The sequence below is a fragment of the Rana temporaria genome, chromosome 1, assembly GCF_905171775.1.
Source record: "Rana temporaria chromosome 1, aRanTem1.1, whole genome shotgun sequence".
Taxonomy (NCBI): Eukaryota; Metazoa; Chordata; class Amphibia; order Anura; family Ranidae; genus Rana; species Rana temporaria.
Genome location: NC_053489.1, coordinates 184,379,860 through 184,397,184, shown reverse-complemented (window position 1 = coordinate 184,397,184; position 17,325 = coordinate 184,379,860). Strand labels below are relative to the sequence as shown.

The 17,325-nt window shown below is 47.4% G+C and overlaps 1 protein-coding gene across 1 annotated transcript in view; it reads left to right on the top strand.

Annotated features, from left to right (window-relative positions):
- KNTC1 (kinetochore associated 1) overlaps positions 1-17,325 on the top strand; it is a 552,295-nt gene that overhangs the window by 149,229 nt on the left and 385,741 nt on the right. The window lies entirely within an intron of this gene.

The window sequence follows — 17,325 nt, the reverse complement described above, 5'->3', positions numbered from 1 at the left end:
CTGCAGCAGAGAACAGACACAAAAAGATACACTTGGCATTTTTTACAAAAACTGTTCTGTTTATTCGGTGCAATTTTAAGGAATTTTTATACACACGATTACGTAGGTATCACATTAAAATGGTTGTAAAGGCTCAAGTCTTTTTGTCTTTATGCATTCCATGAATTAAGGTAAAAAGCCTGTGCGTAGCAGCTCCCCCAGTCCCCCTTATATTTACCCAAGTCCGATCTTCCTCCAGCGATGTGCTGGAGTGCCTCAGCTCTGAGGACTCTCGCTCATTGGATGAGACAGCAGCAGGAGCCATTGTCAAGCACAGCCAGTAAGCCATTGTGGAGAGAGGGGTCTGGGCTGAGCAACATCTCTCTGTGTGAGTGGACACGCAGAGCAGCGGCTCGGGAGCCCCTATTGCAAGCTGCTTGCTCTGTGGGCACTTGGCAGGGGGGGAGGAGCCTGGAGCGCAGCAGGGGACCCAAGAAGAGGAGAATCGGGACTTCCTTGTGCAAAACCACTGCACAAAGCAAAAAAGTATAACATGTTTGTTTAAAAAATAAATAAAAAAACTGCCTTTAATATTAAAATTGTACTTTTATGGTAACAAGGAACATTACATAGACAGGCTAATTTCTAATCAAGACTCAAGAGAATGAAAACATTTAATCATAACATTATTAGTGCACTGTGCAATACATGCAAAGTATACAAAATAGAATGGTGAGCAGGGAAGTTGACACAGTCAAAGGTAAATTAAATGTTAAAATCTGTTTCCTAAAGCCTGAACGGAGCTTTTAATCTTCAAATTTAAGGCTCCTGTCCTCAACCCACGTTGTCCAACTTTTGTCAAACTTCTTAGGGCAATTATGCCCCATGTTAGTAAGATGGTAGAGGGGAAGGACTGTGTTAACCAGCGATCTCCAAGCCGCCGCTGTTGGAGGCTCAGCGAGTTTCCACTTTAAAAGGATCTTCTTTCTAGCATAATATTTTGTATAAAATATAAACCACTTTTGATGTGTGGAGGCCTGTAAGTTATCAATTATACCCAACAGTAAAATTTAAGGGTCCAAAGAGATCTTCACCACTCCAAAATTGTTTGTCAGCGACCACCTCTATCATAAAGTCCAGATTGCGAGGACAGGACCACACCATATAAATAAAATTCCCTACCTCCGTTTGACACTTGGGACAATCTGTGTCAGGGTCCCAGCTCTGCTGGCCCCTGTGCGGCGCGCATGCGCGGTAGATCGGCGCTTTGGCGCATACCTGGGCGCGTTAGGCGCGTGCGCGGTGCGGCGGCCCGGCGCATGCACGGGTTCGCACCTTCTCTGGGCCAATCAGAGGGACGACCGCCCTATTTAAACCAGCCCCTGTCTTTAGACAGGTTGCTGGTTTATCTTCAGCTTGTCTGAATTCCTGTTGCTGTTCCCCTGTGCTATTTACCCGTATTTCCTCCCGCATTGACCCGCATCCCGGACCAGCCTCCATCAGTCTCCTGTCTCTGGTGCCGTTCACCGTTAGCCGCGCTGCTGGCTCCTACCTTGGCTGCCGCCCTGCAACAGTCGCCATCCAGTTCCGCTACTCCGCTGGCATTGGTAACTCCTTGTGCCTCTGCCTCCTGTCTCAACTCAGGGAGGCGGGCGAGCTAGGTCGTAAAGGTGAGCCGCCCTCAGCATCTCGGCCTCGGTGAGTACTTGAGTCCTGATAATCTGCTTGTGAGGCCCGGTAGATTATAGACTATCTCTGGGGGGGTGTAATATACTCAATGAATTAATTTTATTTGCACCAGTCTATCTCGGGCTGAAATCATCAATGGAATGTACTGCTGGATCCCTGCATCCCAGTCTTCCCTGGACAGCTTGGGCAAATCTCTCTGCCATTTCTTGAATAGCTGTTGGTTGATTTGATAAATCAAGTAGATATTAAATCATTAGTAAAAAGGCTTGATTTTAAATCAACTTGATTTAAAACCTCATTTTTGAAAAGCAGCCGTCATCTCTGTCCCACAGCGGCTCCTCCTCTGACCCGCTGTTAACTCACTGACAGTCCTTTTCGCTTTAACCACTTAAGCCCCGGACCATTTGGCTGGCTAATGACCAGCGTCGCTTTAACTGACAGTAGTGCAAAGTGGCTCCCGAACAAAATTGACGTCCTTTTTTTCCCCACAAATAGAGCTTTTTTTTGGTGTTATTTGATCACCTCTGCAGATTTACATTTTTTGTGATAATTTTGAAAAAAAAAGCAATATTTTTTACTTTTTGGTATAATAAATATCCCCCAAAGATATATAAAAACAATTTTTCTCTTTTTTCGTCCATGGACGGACACAGCTTCCTTAAATCTTGACTTGTGGGTTATGTTCCGTCTATCAGGAGAGGACTAGGCAGACATGTTAGATATTTAAATACAAGTGTTTTTTTTTTTTTTTTCTTTACTTGGAAAAACAAACTTTATTAATTCAAAGCACACATTACAAGACAGTCAAGCACTTTCGTCAATAAAAATAGTTTCATATGGTGAAATGCGTGCTCATTTTGTTTACCCAGATACCGCTAGTCATACATTCACATGTTCAAGAGGACAAAGGAGCATTTTAATGTAGAACAACCTCCTGGTAAGGCAGAATCAGACACGTATCTCCATCCTCTAGCCATCTGTCCCAATCCTTGGAATACTTTTGTGTGTAGAGCCCCTGTGTGTGTAAATCAGCTTCTTGAATGGCAAAGTGTCATCAACAGCCTTTTCCCACATCTGTAGAGTGGGGGGCAAATCCTGCATCCATCTCTGGGCGATCATTTTACAAGCTAAAAATAATGTTTCAAATATGAAAATTGTGAGATTATTATCCACCTTTATACACATCTTAGGGTCAAGTACCACAGGGGATCCCATATTGTCATGCAGAAAGCAGACAACTTGCGTCCAGTAAGTCTGAATATTTGGACAACTCCAAATGAGATGGTAAAACGTGCCAATCGTGGACTGACAAAGACGACAGGTCGGATTGGGCGTGTGTTGGAATTTGGTCATTCTCAGCGGTGTTAGGTGGGCTCTGTGAACAATGTAAAGTTGTGTCAGTCTGTCTGACAGTTTAGGTGAAGTAGTCTTGGTCCCATCAAGTATTTCGTCCCAGTCTGCGTCTTCTATTGGGCCTACGTCCTGTTCCCAGGCAGTCTTGGCCTTCTGAGTAACGGCTACTGTACCCCAATGTCTGATGGTGCGGTACAGGTGCAAAATAAGCTTGGGGGGTTCACTCCCCAAAACAATATCTAGCACCGATGGGGGTTCCGTCTCTACCTCCAGAGATGGCAGCTGGGTTTGAAGTGCATGACAGAGCTGCAGGTATTTAAATAAGTGCTGTGGGAGCGAAAATTCCTCTCTAAGTGCCTGAAACTGTTTTGAGCCCTGGGTTTGATAGGACTTGGTGTAAGTATATTATTCTGTGTCTTGCCCATACCACCGAGTCAGGGATCTCTGCTAGCTCTGGCATATGGCTGTTAAGCCACAATGGGGCATGAGAATAACATTTCCCAACATTCTGTTTTTTAAGGGATATTTCCCAAATCTGTTGGTGATGCTTTAACATCCATGAGTTATGCCTTAAGGCCTGTTTCTGTGTTTCCCACCGAGGATAGCCTAAAGGGGCGTATGCATCGGGTGCTTGGGTTTGTTGCAAACTAAAGACCTATAGCGTTGAAGTTCCGAGGTATTGAAGTGGTATAGAGGCCAAGTAATACTCATGGAGATCCGGGAGGGAAACACCTCCCATATCCGTTGGGTTCTTTAAAATGTGCCAAGTAAGTTTGTGTCTACCATTCCCCCAAACAAATGAATTCAGAATAGCTTCCATTTGTTAGAACATTTTTATGGGAATGTACAATTATATATATATAAAAATCGAATATTTATGCGCCCCATCACCCCTAAGGTTAATCTAGCCCACGTTTGCGTTTTTGAGTTTGATCATGTCAAAAAGCGGTGCCACATTCAGAGGTGTATAGTCTGTCAAACTCCTGGTGACCTCAACTCCCAAGGTCTCTAATCCTGGACACTCTCTAGAGAGTGGCAGTGGAGGGGTCTCCATAGGGGGGGGGGACATCTATGGGGAGAATTTTGGACTTGTCCCAATTAATGTGCAGTCCCGAAAAGCCACCCATTTGTTCAATAAGTCGTAGCGCAGTTTGCAGTGTTGGCCCCTGGTCTGCCAGGTATAGGATAGTGTCATCTGCGTATAGGCCTAGCTTAACTGTGTTACCCCAACGCAAACCGTGAATATCAGGGTTTGCTCTAATGGCAATAGCCAGTGGTTCAGTGCCCAAGGCATATAGCAAAGGAGAGAGGGGACATCCCTGACGAGTACCCCTCTCTAGAGGAATCCGCTCCGAGAGCCATCCATTGACAAAGATTCTCACCTTGGGAGTCTGGTATAGGAGTTGCACCCACTTTATGAAATGCGGTCAAGAGCCATAGTTATGTAGCCATTCCCACAGGTATGGCCACTCAACTGAATCAAAGGCTTTGGCCATATCCAGCGCCACCACCACCCTGGTTCCCGAGTTATCATGTCGCGCCTGAATATTCATGTACAATCGTCTAATGTTCATGGCGGTGTTCTTGCCCGGCATGAACCCCGTTTGATCTAAGTGAATAAGTGACAATATGGCAGCATTCAACCTAGTTGCTAATATTTTAGCTAAGATTTTAATATCCACCTGCAGTAAAGAAATTGGCCGATAAGATTCAGGGTAGTGAGGGTCCTTACCAGATTTGGGGAGTACTATAATTTGGGCTTCCTGCATAGATTCAGTGAGTATGTTTGTATTAAAGATAGATTGATACAGGGTCTTTAGCTTGTGAATAAGTATATCGGAGTATGTATCATAAAATTCCAAAAGGAGTCCCCCCTTTCACGGTGCTTTAGATTTGGCCAATTGAGCAATCGCCTCAGCAATGTCATGTGCCGTAATGGGCGCATCTAAAAGTTTAGCCTGCTCTTGGTTAAGCCGAGGAAACTGAATGGTGGCCAAATTGGACTGGACTGCAGTTCCCCATGTGTGTAGGTTCCCTGAGACTTATAGAGGGTACTATAGAATTGCTGAAATTTAGCTACAACTTGACTCGGGTCAGTAATACTTTTTTTGTTATATTTCTCTTTATTAAGTATTCCAATTCCATATAACATCTAACACTTAAGATTTAATTGACACTTACATACACCTTTTTAATGATTTTCTTTACTGAATGGTGGTTTCTTCGATTCCTCAAAATGTAAAAAAAAAAAAGAAGGGGGGAGGAGGGGTAAAAGGAACAAAAAACAAAAAGGGGCGGGCAAAAAAAAAGAGAAGATAAAAAAAAAAAGGGTGGGGAGGAAGTGGAGGTGAAAACTGAGGGAGGGGGGGGTGTTGTGCTTGCAAAGGATATATTCATATATCTATTTTAAGTGCTTTGCTACTGTGATTTTATTGTGTTTTCTATGTGTCTTCTGCTTAATATATGTGTGTGTGTGTGTGTGTATAATATATATATATATATATATATATATATATATATATATATACACATACATACATACATACATACATACATACATACATACATACATATATACATACATACTAACTCTGGTCGGTAATACTACTTCCATCAGGGTCATTAAGCGAAACCACAACCGGAGGTTTATCCTCCAAATGAGCCAGATAGGCCAGCAGTTTCCCCGCTCTCTCCCCCTGCTCATACACTCTCTGCTTGCAGAAAAAAAAAAAAAACAGCTTTCTCCGCGTGCAGTTGCGTAAGCATACGTGACTGGAGTTTGATTCCATTAAGATTTTCAGGGGTTGGGTTGGCAGAATATGCGGCTTCCAAGTCTCGAAAGTTTGTCAGAGGTTACATGAAGTATAGTAGTAGAATCACGTTTACGTCTATTTATTCTGACGGATAATAGCCTGCGGGCATGCGCTTTAAAGTCATCCCAGTGTGAATTGAGGGTGTAGGGCCCCTGCAGTCTATCAAAAAAGAGCAATTCTCTTGCTATGGAATCATGGTCTGTGAGGACCGACAACTAATGGGGATTAAGTCTCCACAATCGTGCTGGGGAGGCAACTCAAAGAGACACCGTCAGCCAGCATGGGGAATGGTCTGACAGGATCCTGGGGGCAGCGTACGACATAGTGTGTAATGGCTCGCTCGGTCCAGGGTCAGCCCGCACGGGGCGATCTAGTGTCGGGGTCATTGTATTTTTTAAGTCCCCTAGCCACACCACTGGTAGCGATGAGTACTGTGCCATGTAAGCAAGGCCCTCCGTCGCCACATCTGACCTGTAAGGAGGAGACATGTAGCTACCTAGAATCAATATAGGGGCATCCCCCACAGTGGCATGCATAAAGAGGTATCTACCCTGCTGATCCGACACCACAGACACCAGTTCAAAAGGAGTAGATTCAGCAACTAGCACTGTAACCCCCCTAGACATGTTGGTATGAGTGCTATGGTATGCCCACCCCACCCAGGGGCGTTTCAAGGCTGCCTGTTAAATGACCCGTGAAATGTGTTTCTACCAAGGCGATGATATCTGCTTTCTGACCCATGAGATAGTCCAATACAGCAGTATGTTGGATTTCTCTTCCGTTCATGGACGGACACGGCAGCATTGACCTTAGGGGTATATATCCTTCCTTTGAGGAGGCAGAAAAAACAGCTCTTCACGTGTTAAAACACTTCTCTCAGTACAGCACCTCCCAGGGGGCGGGACCGATGTGTACAGGAAACCGTGTACCTCGCCGTCCAACATGGTAGCACGAAGAATGTCCCTCAAAAGAAATGTGAGTACCTCTCACTTAATGCTAGGGGCCTTAACCACCCCGCAAAGCGGTTCTCCATGTGGAAAGAGGCCTGTAAGTCAGGAGCGGACATACTATGCGTACAAGAAACGCACTTCCTAGCGGACAAAGCCCCATACTGTAAGCAATGGGAATTCCCAACTACTTATATGGCCTCCAACCCCAGTACCAAGAGCGGCGGAGTTCTACTGGCATTTAAAAACTTGCTTGCTTTCCAACCCAAGGAAGTGGTTATAGATGATAGAGGCAGGTACGTGATAGTCTCTGGCGACATCAATTCCAAGCCATACACAATTGTCACGCTGTATGCCCCGAACTCACACCAATTGCGCTTCATACGGAAAGTCCTTAAGAAAGCGAATTCCATGACATATGGAAACCTCTTAGTGTGCGGGGACTTCAATGTCACCTCTGACTCGTTGTTGGATACTTCCTCAGGCAAAGCAAAAGGCGCACTGACACTCCAACCACTGCTTTACTCCGAGGAACTATTTGATGCATGGAGGTGCCTCCACGCGAATGAGCGTGACTACACCTTTTTCTCCAACAGGCACGGTTCATATTCCCGCATAGACATGTTTCTAACGGACAAATGGTTGCTGCAAAACATGAAAGCAGTCTAAATCCATGACATCACGTGGTCAGACCACGCTGCCATATCACTGTCGATTGCAGAGAGGGAAGTCTCTTCCTCCTCACCCATCTGGCGCTGTAACCCCAAAATCATCCAAATCCCACACTATCAGAAATCCATCACACAGCATCTGACCAACTATTTTCTGATCAACTATGAATCTGTAGAGGATCCCTGTGTCATGTGGAATGCACATAAAGCCTTTTCGAGAGGCATCCTCATACAGCTTGGAGCGATTGAGAAAAAAAAAACAGTCCCAACAATTCCAAACTGTCCTTTCGGATTTACGTACTACTGAATCGCAAAATAAAAAGTCCCCCCCGGCCTCTTTGGCCACTAAACTGCAATCCCTCAGAGAGAGACTTAGGAAGCTTTTGACACAACAATACGACAGACATTTGAGGCGCCTGCGGCTCAATTACTACTCCAATGCAAATAGGGCAGGTAAATACCTTGCGAACTAAAAGCTGCACGCACAATATCTAGAATAGCTTACTTACTGAGTCTGACCTCTTCACATAAAATCACGAACCCCAAGGACATAGCTGACCAATTCGCGGATTATTACAGTTCTCTATACAACTTACGTGACGATAACGACACCCCACAACCTAACGTAGACAAGATCTAAACATTCCTACATAAAATACATCTTCCCTCCCTGTCTATGCAACTGCTTGAAGAACTTAATTCGCCAATCACGGCCCAAGAGATAGAAAAAACTATACACTCCCTCCCCACAGGTAAATCCCTGGGTCATGACGGGTTCTCTAATGAATATTTTAAGACATTTAAAAAGATCCTAGCGCCCCAAATGTCAACAGTCTCTAACGAATTTGCAAGATCTGCATCGTTACCCCAGGAAATGTTGAGGGCCCATATAGTGACGCTACCAGAACTGGGCAAGACCCCTTACACTCCAGCTAACTTTAGGCCTATATCCCTCCTCAATACAGATGTCAAGGTCTACGCAAAAGTTTTAGCCACAAGACTGACGCACATCATCCCACTACTTGTTTAGAGAGACCAGATGGGCTTTGTGAGGGGGAGACAAACCTCCGATGCCACTAGACGTATTATTAATGTGATACACCACACTGAGACGACCCGGACGCCTTCTCTGTTGTTATCCATTGACGCAGAGAAGGCGTTTGACCAAGTTTACTGGACTTATATGGAAATGGTTTTGAACACATTTGGTTTTCAGGGTCCTATCTTGAGAGCTATTTTAGCCCTCTATTCATGTCCCTCTGCACAGGTGTACTCCTCAGGATTCCTCTCCAGGCCATTCACAATTAGGAATGGTACAAGACAGGGGTGCCCTCTGTCTCCGTCCATATTCAACCTGATAGTACCGCTGGCTGAAGCCATCAGGTCGAATCCTGGGATTACGGGCTTTCAGTTTGGCTCTGGCAAGCATACCATCAATCTATTCGCAGTTGATGTCATACTGCTTTTATCTAACCCATCTACATCCCTAAAAGAAGCTCACAATGTACGAACATCCTTTGGGGAGATATCCTATTACAAAATGTCACCAAATCTCTGATCTTGGACTTAGGTGTGCAACCCCGCACAAAACTTATTTTGCAATCCCAACTACCCTATTCATGGAGCCCGGGTAAGCTCACATATTTGGGTATAATGCTTACGAATACGATATCGACACTTGCCAGAGCTAACCTGTCCCCGTTGGTAACCAAACTGGAAACCAAACTTTAGAGATATGTCTAAAAAAGAAGTGTCTTGGATGGGTAGAATCTCTGCTTACAAAATGTTAATTTTGCCGCAAATATTGTATATATTCCGCACCTTACCGATTCACATACACCAACATTATCTCAAGTGTCTCACGAAGCTCTGTTGGAGATATATATGGAATGGTAAAAGGGCTAGGTTCTCCCGGAACAATTAAATATGGCATAGACGAGTGGGTGGAGCGGGCCTAGCGGACATCCATGATTACCTATGGGCGGTGCGTCTAGACCAAATCAAACACTGATTCCATGACTCTGACAAACCTCTATGGGTAGAAATTGGATCAGCAGCATCACCGACTAATGATCTGAAGCTCCTACTGCTAAGCAACAGGTGCGTACCATGGGACCTGACCATTTTACCCCCCTCTGTACAGACATCAGTAAGGGCCTGGAGGTTCCTTCTAGAACACACACAACAGGATGTCCAAGACATCGACTTTGCGCTACCCCTGACGTTACTTGAAGCCAAAAATCCCAAATTTGACGGTCAAGGGTATGACTGACCAAGGTATCACAAGCCAATCGGACCTTTATGTGGACAGCACACTTCAGTCCGCCAACCAAATTATGGCGCAATTCCAATTGCCTAACAACAGTATGTTCAACTGTTTGAGAATCACCCACTTTTCTCTTCCGTTCATAGACGGACACAGCCTTTTTTGACAGTAGGGGTTATATCCGCTTTCACTAGGAGAGTTTAGGCAGAAAAAAAGCACTTAAATTGTTAACAAACACAAACCTCAGTGCAGCTCCTCCCAGGGGGCGTGGCCCCCCGGGTATAACCCACACCCAGCTCCAGCAGCCTCAGTTTGTTCCTGCCTAACAGGAGAGTCAGGCCCTTCTAGAGTCCTGTACTCTGGAGGTTTTTTTTCTTGCGATTTTTTTCGCTTTTTATTTTTTTGTTCCTGCATTTTTGAATCCTGTGATTCTTCTATCAACAGCCGACTGGGTGACATGCTGGGTCCTCGACTCTTGTAGTCCCCCCATGTTCGGCCATCGAGCGTGTGCCGGCCCTTAGCTCAGCTTTGGGACGTCCACGACAGGCCCCGTTGCTCCAGGGGCGGCCGGGGAACTTCGGTTCTAGGGCACACATATGACCGGTCTTTTATGGCTTTGTCACAGTGTGTCTGGCCGACAGCCATGCCGGACGTTGGTTCTGTCTGGGATACCTCCAGCCGGTGGTCGCAGGACGGGTAAGTAGTGGCCCCTTGCTCAGGTAAGTGGTCTGGCTGGAATTTTCCCAGGGGAGGTCGACTGAGGGTTCGCCCTGCTTTCCTCTCTCCCTTATTCCTCTCCTTCCTTCTCTTTTGGGTAGCGGCTGTGAGGGGGGCTTTTCCGGGGTCTCTTTATTGCACCGGGGGCTGTGGTTAGCTGGGGCTGTGTGTGTTCACTGCGGGTCTTGTGTGCTTTTTTACTGTGCTGCTGTGGCTGCTGGCTGTGTCTGTTCTTTAAAAAAAAAAAATGCGCAACGGCCGCCATTTTGCCGTAGTCGCGCCTTGTATAGCTTGGTGGCCATTTTCTTGTGGTCCTTGGCATTTTTTTTGCATTACGGTGGCCATCTTTAATTTTCATTTTGGCCTTGTGTGGCCGTTTTAGCGCTCGGAGAGACCGCAAATCTCTCCGTGGGGACAGTCAGCAGCGCAGCCGGCTTCTCAGCACATCATCAGGCTCCTCTCCGCGCAATGCACCAGGCGGGTGGTGAGTTCCCTGGGGGCCCTCATGCTCGGTAAAACAGCCGGGAGGTGACCGTGGGTGGTTCTCTGCTTAGCAGTTTGGGTGACACGGCGGTGGGATGCTATGGAGCCTGTACTGGGTTCTGTCCTCCCGAATAAGGCCTGAGTTAACCCTTGATGCCCCTCCCCCTGCCACATCTGTTGAGGGAGTTTTTTTCTCATCTGGTCTGAAGCAGCTAGTGCCTGGTTGGGGGGTAAAAAAGCGCCCCCTCCCTGAGCCTGCTTCTGGGGATGCCTCTGACACTGGCCATGCCCGGCTATTGCGTCTGGCTCTGGTTCTGTGGTGTCAGAGGATGCGGGCTTAACCCACGCGGACAAGGATTTTATTGGAGCTCTTATTTTCTGCGGTTAGAGCTTATAGGTCAGTGGTGGTGTGCCTGCCTTGCATACGCCTGAAACTAAACGGTTTGAGGTTTTGGCGGAGGTACCAGATGTACCGGTCCCTTTTGGGTTCCGCAAACCGCAGTGCACTACAAATGTGTTCCTTATTTGGACATTTTATGTTACACCGCAGAATGTTTTACCCTTTCGTCTTCCAGGACAGCCCTGAGATGTAGCTCCTCCCTCCGGGACAGGAAACACAATCACCCCCAATCATAAAAGGCGGTCCTCCAGGCCTCCTCCTCAGTTTTTTGTGTTTCCGGACGGGAGGGAAAAGCACATCAGGGAACGTGTTGTTTATTTTATGTGGAGCGAACCTACCTTATTTTCCTCTTTGCCTTCAGCACTCCTCTGGCCCTAGGGGTAGAGAGCGTGGCTGAAGTCCCCTCCGCCGTGAGCTCGGCGAGAGTCGGACCCCGTTGACGGCGGGATCCAGTCCCCTGGAAAGGATCATGGATGGCCGTGGCTGAGAGGGCGAGAGACGCCATCGAATCCGCGTACGGCCGCTTCCAGGATCCGACGAGGGGGGCGGAGACCGTGCGTTCCAAAGAGAGGAGTGAGATCTCGGCGGAAGCGCGTCATCAGGGGGCGCCCGGAAGTATCGTTCCTACTTCGAAAAAGGGCGCGGAGGTGACTTGAAGGAACCCGGCGCCAGTGTTTGTTCAGAGAGCCTGAACGAAAAACACAGGAACCATGGACGCAGCAGCGGCTATTCCCAATCCTGGTCCAGCAAGCACCGGTACCTCTCAGGTAAGGCCTGGTGATGGCACATGGCTTACTCTGTTAGGTAGGGGATTTTTAGCCCCAAATACCCCCCCTAGGTGGTGAGCCTGTTTGGTGGAGGGTTTGGCACCTTCTAGGAACCTTTTCACAGTGGTGAATGCAGGTTTAGCTGGTTGTAATGTGGTCCACTGTGTTGTTTTTTCTTAACAGGTTAAGGCCCATGATAAGAACCAGCCTCCTAGAAAGAAATGTGCTGTATGCGGGACAAAGCTAAGTTCTAACTGGGATAAGCCTTTATGTCCTGATTGTGTCAATAGTTTGGTTAAGGAGAATTCAGTAACCACTTGTCACCAAATTTTGTCATCAGTTAAAGATGAAATTGCGTCCACGTTTCAGTCATTTAAAGGACTGTTAGACAGGATGCAGGGTCCAGCCCCGTCCCTACCCAGGGCCTCTAGTGTTCCCTCCTTGCAAGTTCAGGAGGAGGAGGAGGAGGGTAGGGAGAGAACTCCCAGATCAGTTGTTTCCTCTCAGGCAGGTTCAGCATCTGATTCAGAGGGAGAAGAGGATTCCTCCAGGGCGGCCAGATACAAATTGTCATTGGATGATGTTGGGGATCTTCTAAATGCTATCTATGATACTTTAGATATCCAAGAGGAACAGGTTCAGCTCTCAAAGCATGACCTTATGTATCAAGGGAATGCGACCAGAACCAAAGTTTTTCCTGTTCATAAATCTTTGATCGATATGATTCTGCGAGAATGGGAACAACCTGAAAGAAGACCCTTTTTCTCAGGCAGCCTCAAACAAAGGTTTCTATTTGATTCAGATATGTCTCATCCTTGGAACAAGGTTCCTAGATTGGATGCCCCTTTAGCCAAAGTTTCCAGAAAGACAGATTTGGCCTTTGACGATCTAGGTTCCCTTAGGGACCCAATGGACAAAAGGGGGGACCTGCTGTTGAAAAGAGCTTGGGACACCTCTTCGATCAGTTTAAAGCCAGCTCTCGCAGCTACTTGTGTCGCTAGAAACTTGGAGTGTTGGCTCACCCAGTTGCAGGCACACATCTTGGCCGGTACCTCCAGACAGGAGCTTCTGAAATCCTTTCCACTCCTACTCAAGGCAGTAGGATTTTTAGCTGATGCCTCAGAGGAGTCGGTAAAGTTGGCTGCCAGGTCAGCAGCTCTTGTTAATGCAGCCAGAAGATCAGTATGGCTGAAAACTTGGACCGGCGATGCCGCCTCAAAGCTGAAATTGTGTGGTCTACCGTTTTCAGGAGACCACCTTTTCGGATCCGGCCTCCAAGAGGCTTTGGAACGAACTCAGGACAGGAAGAAAGCCTTTCCTGAGAAGAAGAAAAAAACAGAGGGAAAGAGTTTTTTTCGTGGCTTCAAGGGATCAGTCTTTTGGCAGAACCAGAAGAAAGAAGGCCAACCCAAGAAACACTGGGCAGGTCACAAGGGTCGTGGTAGAGGAGGAATCCTATTCAATCCTCCTCAACCCACCCCAAAGCCGCAGTGACTCTTGTGTCCCCGTGGGAGGGAGGTTGGGGCAGTTCCTCCCACAATGGACCAAGGCAACCTCAAGCCCGTTCATACTAGACCTAATAAAGAACGGATACAAGCTGGAGTTTGCATCACTGCCTCACCTGAGCTTCAGGGTGACTCAGCCACCCCGGGAAAAAGCAAAGGCAGAAGCTCTCATGCTGTCTCTGTGAGAGCTGGTAGACCAGAGGGTCTTAATTCCGGTACCCCTGGAAGAGCAGGGACAGGGAGTATATTCCCATGTCTTTATAGTAAAAAAACCATCAGGGAAGTTCAGGATGATCTTGAACCTCCGGCCCTTGAACAAATTTGTAAAGTACAAAAGGTTCAGAATGGAGTCGATTTTTACGGTAACAAGATGTCTCTTCCCGGGGTGTTTCATGGCCACCCTGGATCTCAGGGATGCTTACCTGCACATCCCTATTCATCCAGACTACCAGAGATTCCTCAGGGTGGCAGTAAGGATGAGTTTAGGGATTCAACACTATCAGTTCCAAGCCCTTCCCTTTGGGCTATCCGCGTCACAGAGAATCTTCACCAAGGTTCTGGCAGAGGCTCTTGCCCCTCTCAGGGACCAAGCCATCACAGTAATCCCATATCTGGACGATCTACTGTTTGTGGCAGGATCGTCTCAGCAGTTAGAGAAGGATCTACAGATAGCTCAAGGTTTTCTCTCCTCACTCGGATGGATAATCAACCGGGAAAAGTCACAGTTGGTGCCGTCCCAGGAGGTCGTGTACCTAGGGTACAAGATCTTGTCGGTAGAGAGAAAGATTTATCTCCCCGACGAAAAGATTGCCAAAGTGGATCAAGCGGTAGCCCTCTTACAGTCCAGTCAGTGGACTTCGGTCAGAGAAGTAATGAGGGTACTGGGATTCATGACATCTTGTTTCCCAGCAGTTCCTTGGGCAAGATATCATCAGGAACTTATGCTTCGTCTCTGGAGTGGTCAGAGCCAGGATTTAGAGTCACAGATCCCAATCTCAGCCAGAGTAAAGAGGACATTGTGGTGGTGGCGAGTGCATCACAATCTGGACAAAGGTCTAGACTGGTCCTTCCCTGTGGACGTAGTGGTGACCACGGACGCCAGTGCTTGGGGCTGGGGAGCCCACCTGGAGGAAGCAGTGGCCCAGGGAGCATGGTCTCCAGTGGAGGCAAATCGGTCTTCCAACCAAAGAGAGCTTTTAGCAATTCTAAGGACGATCGAGTCATTCCAAGGAAGGTTGGTAGGACGTCACCTGCAAGTTCGCTCGGACAACGCGGCTGCGGTCGCGTACTTGAACAAGCAGGGAGGGACAAGAAGTCCTGCTCTTCAGGAGATATCCAACAAAATCCTCTCCTGGGCGGAGACCAACTTGTCTTCACTAACAGCAGTCCACCTAAAGGGTACTCAAAATTCTCTGGCAGATTATTTAAGTCGCCAGCCAGTGAGACAGGACGAGTGGTCCCTAAACGGGGAAGTATTCTCTCAGATAACACAGAGGTGGGGTCTCCCGGAAATAGACCTTTTTGCCTCGGAAAAGAACAGGAAAGTAACCCAATTCTTCTCAATACATCCAAGAGACCAGGCCTTGAGGATAGACGCCTTTTCCGGTCCTTGGAGGTTCAACATCTGCTACGCCTTCCCCCCAGTAAGAATGATTGCGGCAGTACTTCAGAAGTTTCGGTCGGAAAAAACAGACTTAAAGCGGATGTGCCACTAAACAAATATATTAAAAGCCAGCAGCTACAGATACTGCAGCTGCTGACTTTTAATATAAGGACACTTACCTGTCCTGGAGTCCAGCGGTGATCGCAGCAGATGACGAGCCGATCGCTCGTCACCCTGCTGCTCCCCCCTCCATCCACGGTGAGGGAACCAGGAAGTGAAGCGCTCCGGCTTCACTGCCCGGTTCCCTACGGCGCATGCGCGAGTCGCGCTGCGCCCGCCGATTGGCTCCCGCTGTGTGCTGGGAGCCGAGTGTTCCCAGCATACAACGGGGGACGGACGGGAAGGGGAAAAAAAACCCGTCCTTTGCCCGTATCGTAGGGCCGGAAATGGGTGCAGATACCTGTCTGTAGACAGGTGTCTGCACCCCCCTCCCCCCTGAAAGGTGTCAAATGTGACACCGGAGGGGGGGAGGGTGCCGATCAGCGGGACTCCACTTTAGAGTGGAGATCCGCTTTAATTTTAATCACGCCTTATTGGCCAAGGAGGCCTTGGTTCGCAATTCTGAAGGAGCTGAGCATTCTCCCTCAGTTTCCCCTTCCAATCCGGAGGGATCTGATTTCGCAAGGTCCAATTCTGCACCCGCAGGTAGACAGATTAAGCCTAACTGCGTGGTATCTGAGGAACAATTGTTGAGGGCACAGGGTTTCTCAGAGAGGGTAATAAACACCTTGTTGCAGTGCAGAAAGCCAGTTACAAGAGCAATTTACGCTAAATTCTGGAAGAGATTTTGCTCATGGTTGAGAGAACAAGGGTTAGAGTATCCAGGGATTACAGCTATTTTGGAATTCTTGCAGGCTGGGGTAGATCTGGGGCTCTCCCCAAGTACCTTAAAGGTACAGGTAGCAGCTTTTAGTGTCTTCTTGCAGTGTTCCCTACAGCAGAATCCATTCATTAAAAGTTTTTTCAAGGCCTTATCAAGATCGAGGCCAGTGAGGGTATCAACCTGTCCTTCTTGGGACCTTTCGTCGGTTCTCAGGGCACTTTCAGGCAAACCTTTTGAACCTCTGGAGGAATCCATCTTGAAATGGGTTACACTTAAGACAGTACTTTTGGTAGCAGTGACCTCAGCCAGACGGGTGAGTGAGCTACAGGCTCTTTCAATTTTGGAGCCATTTTTGTTAATTTTTGAGGATAGAATTATTTTGAAAACAGACCCCAGTTTTCTCCCAAAAGTTGTGTCCAAGTTTCATAGGACACAGGACATTGTCCTTCCTTCTTTGCGTTCTGCCTCAGGCTCAGAGGGAGCATCCCTAAACTTATTAGATGTTAGGAGGTGCCTTTTAATTTATTTAGAAGCTTCCAAAGAGTTTAGGAAGACTGATTCCCTTTTTGTAAATTTTGCGGGAAGTAAGAAGGGGCAGAAAGCATCTAAATCTTCCATTGCCAGATGGATCAGAATGGCAATAGGAAAGGCTTATGAGTTAGAGGGCGTACAAGCCCCTTTTGTTAAAGCACACTCGACTAGAGCGGTTTCGAATTCTTGGGCTGAGAGGGCCGGTGCCTCACCAGAAGAGATTTGTAAGGCGGCAACGTGGTCAAGTTATACTACTTTCGCCAAACACTATCGCCTGGACTTGATGTCTGAGAAGGATCAGGCATTTGGTAGAAGGGTCCTCCAAGCAGTAACCCCACCCTGATAAGTAAGTTTCTTGTCAATCATCTCAGGGCTGTCCTGGAAGACGAAAGGGTAAAACCGGAGTTAGGCTTACCGGTAACTCTTTTTCCAGGAGTCTTCCAGGACAGCCTGGCTTCCCACCCGGTGTTTATATTATTAACTGGAAGTGGATGTATGTACTGACGGTGTGTTAGTAGATTATGTCTTTCAGAGCCCTTCAGGAATTCTTGGATGAACTGAGGAGGAGGCCTGGAGGACTGCCTTTTATGATTGGGGGTGATTGTGTTTCCTGTCCCGGAGGGAGGAGCTACATCTCAGGGCTGTCCTGGAAGACTCCTGGAAAAAGAGTTACCGGTAAGCCTAACTCCGTTTTTTTTTTTTTTTGCAGTCCCTGAAT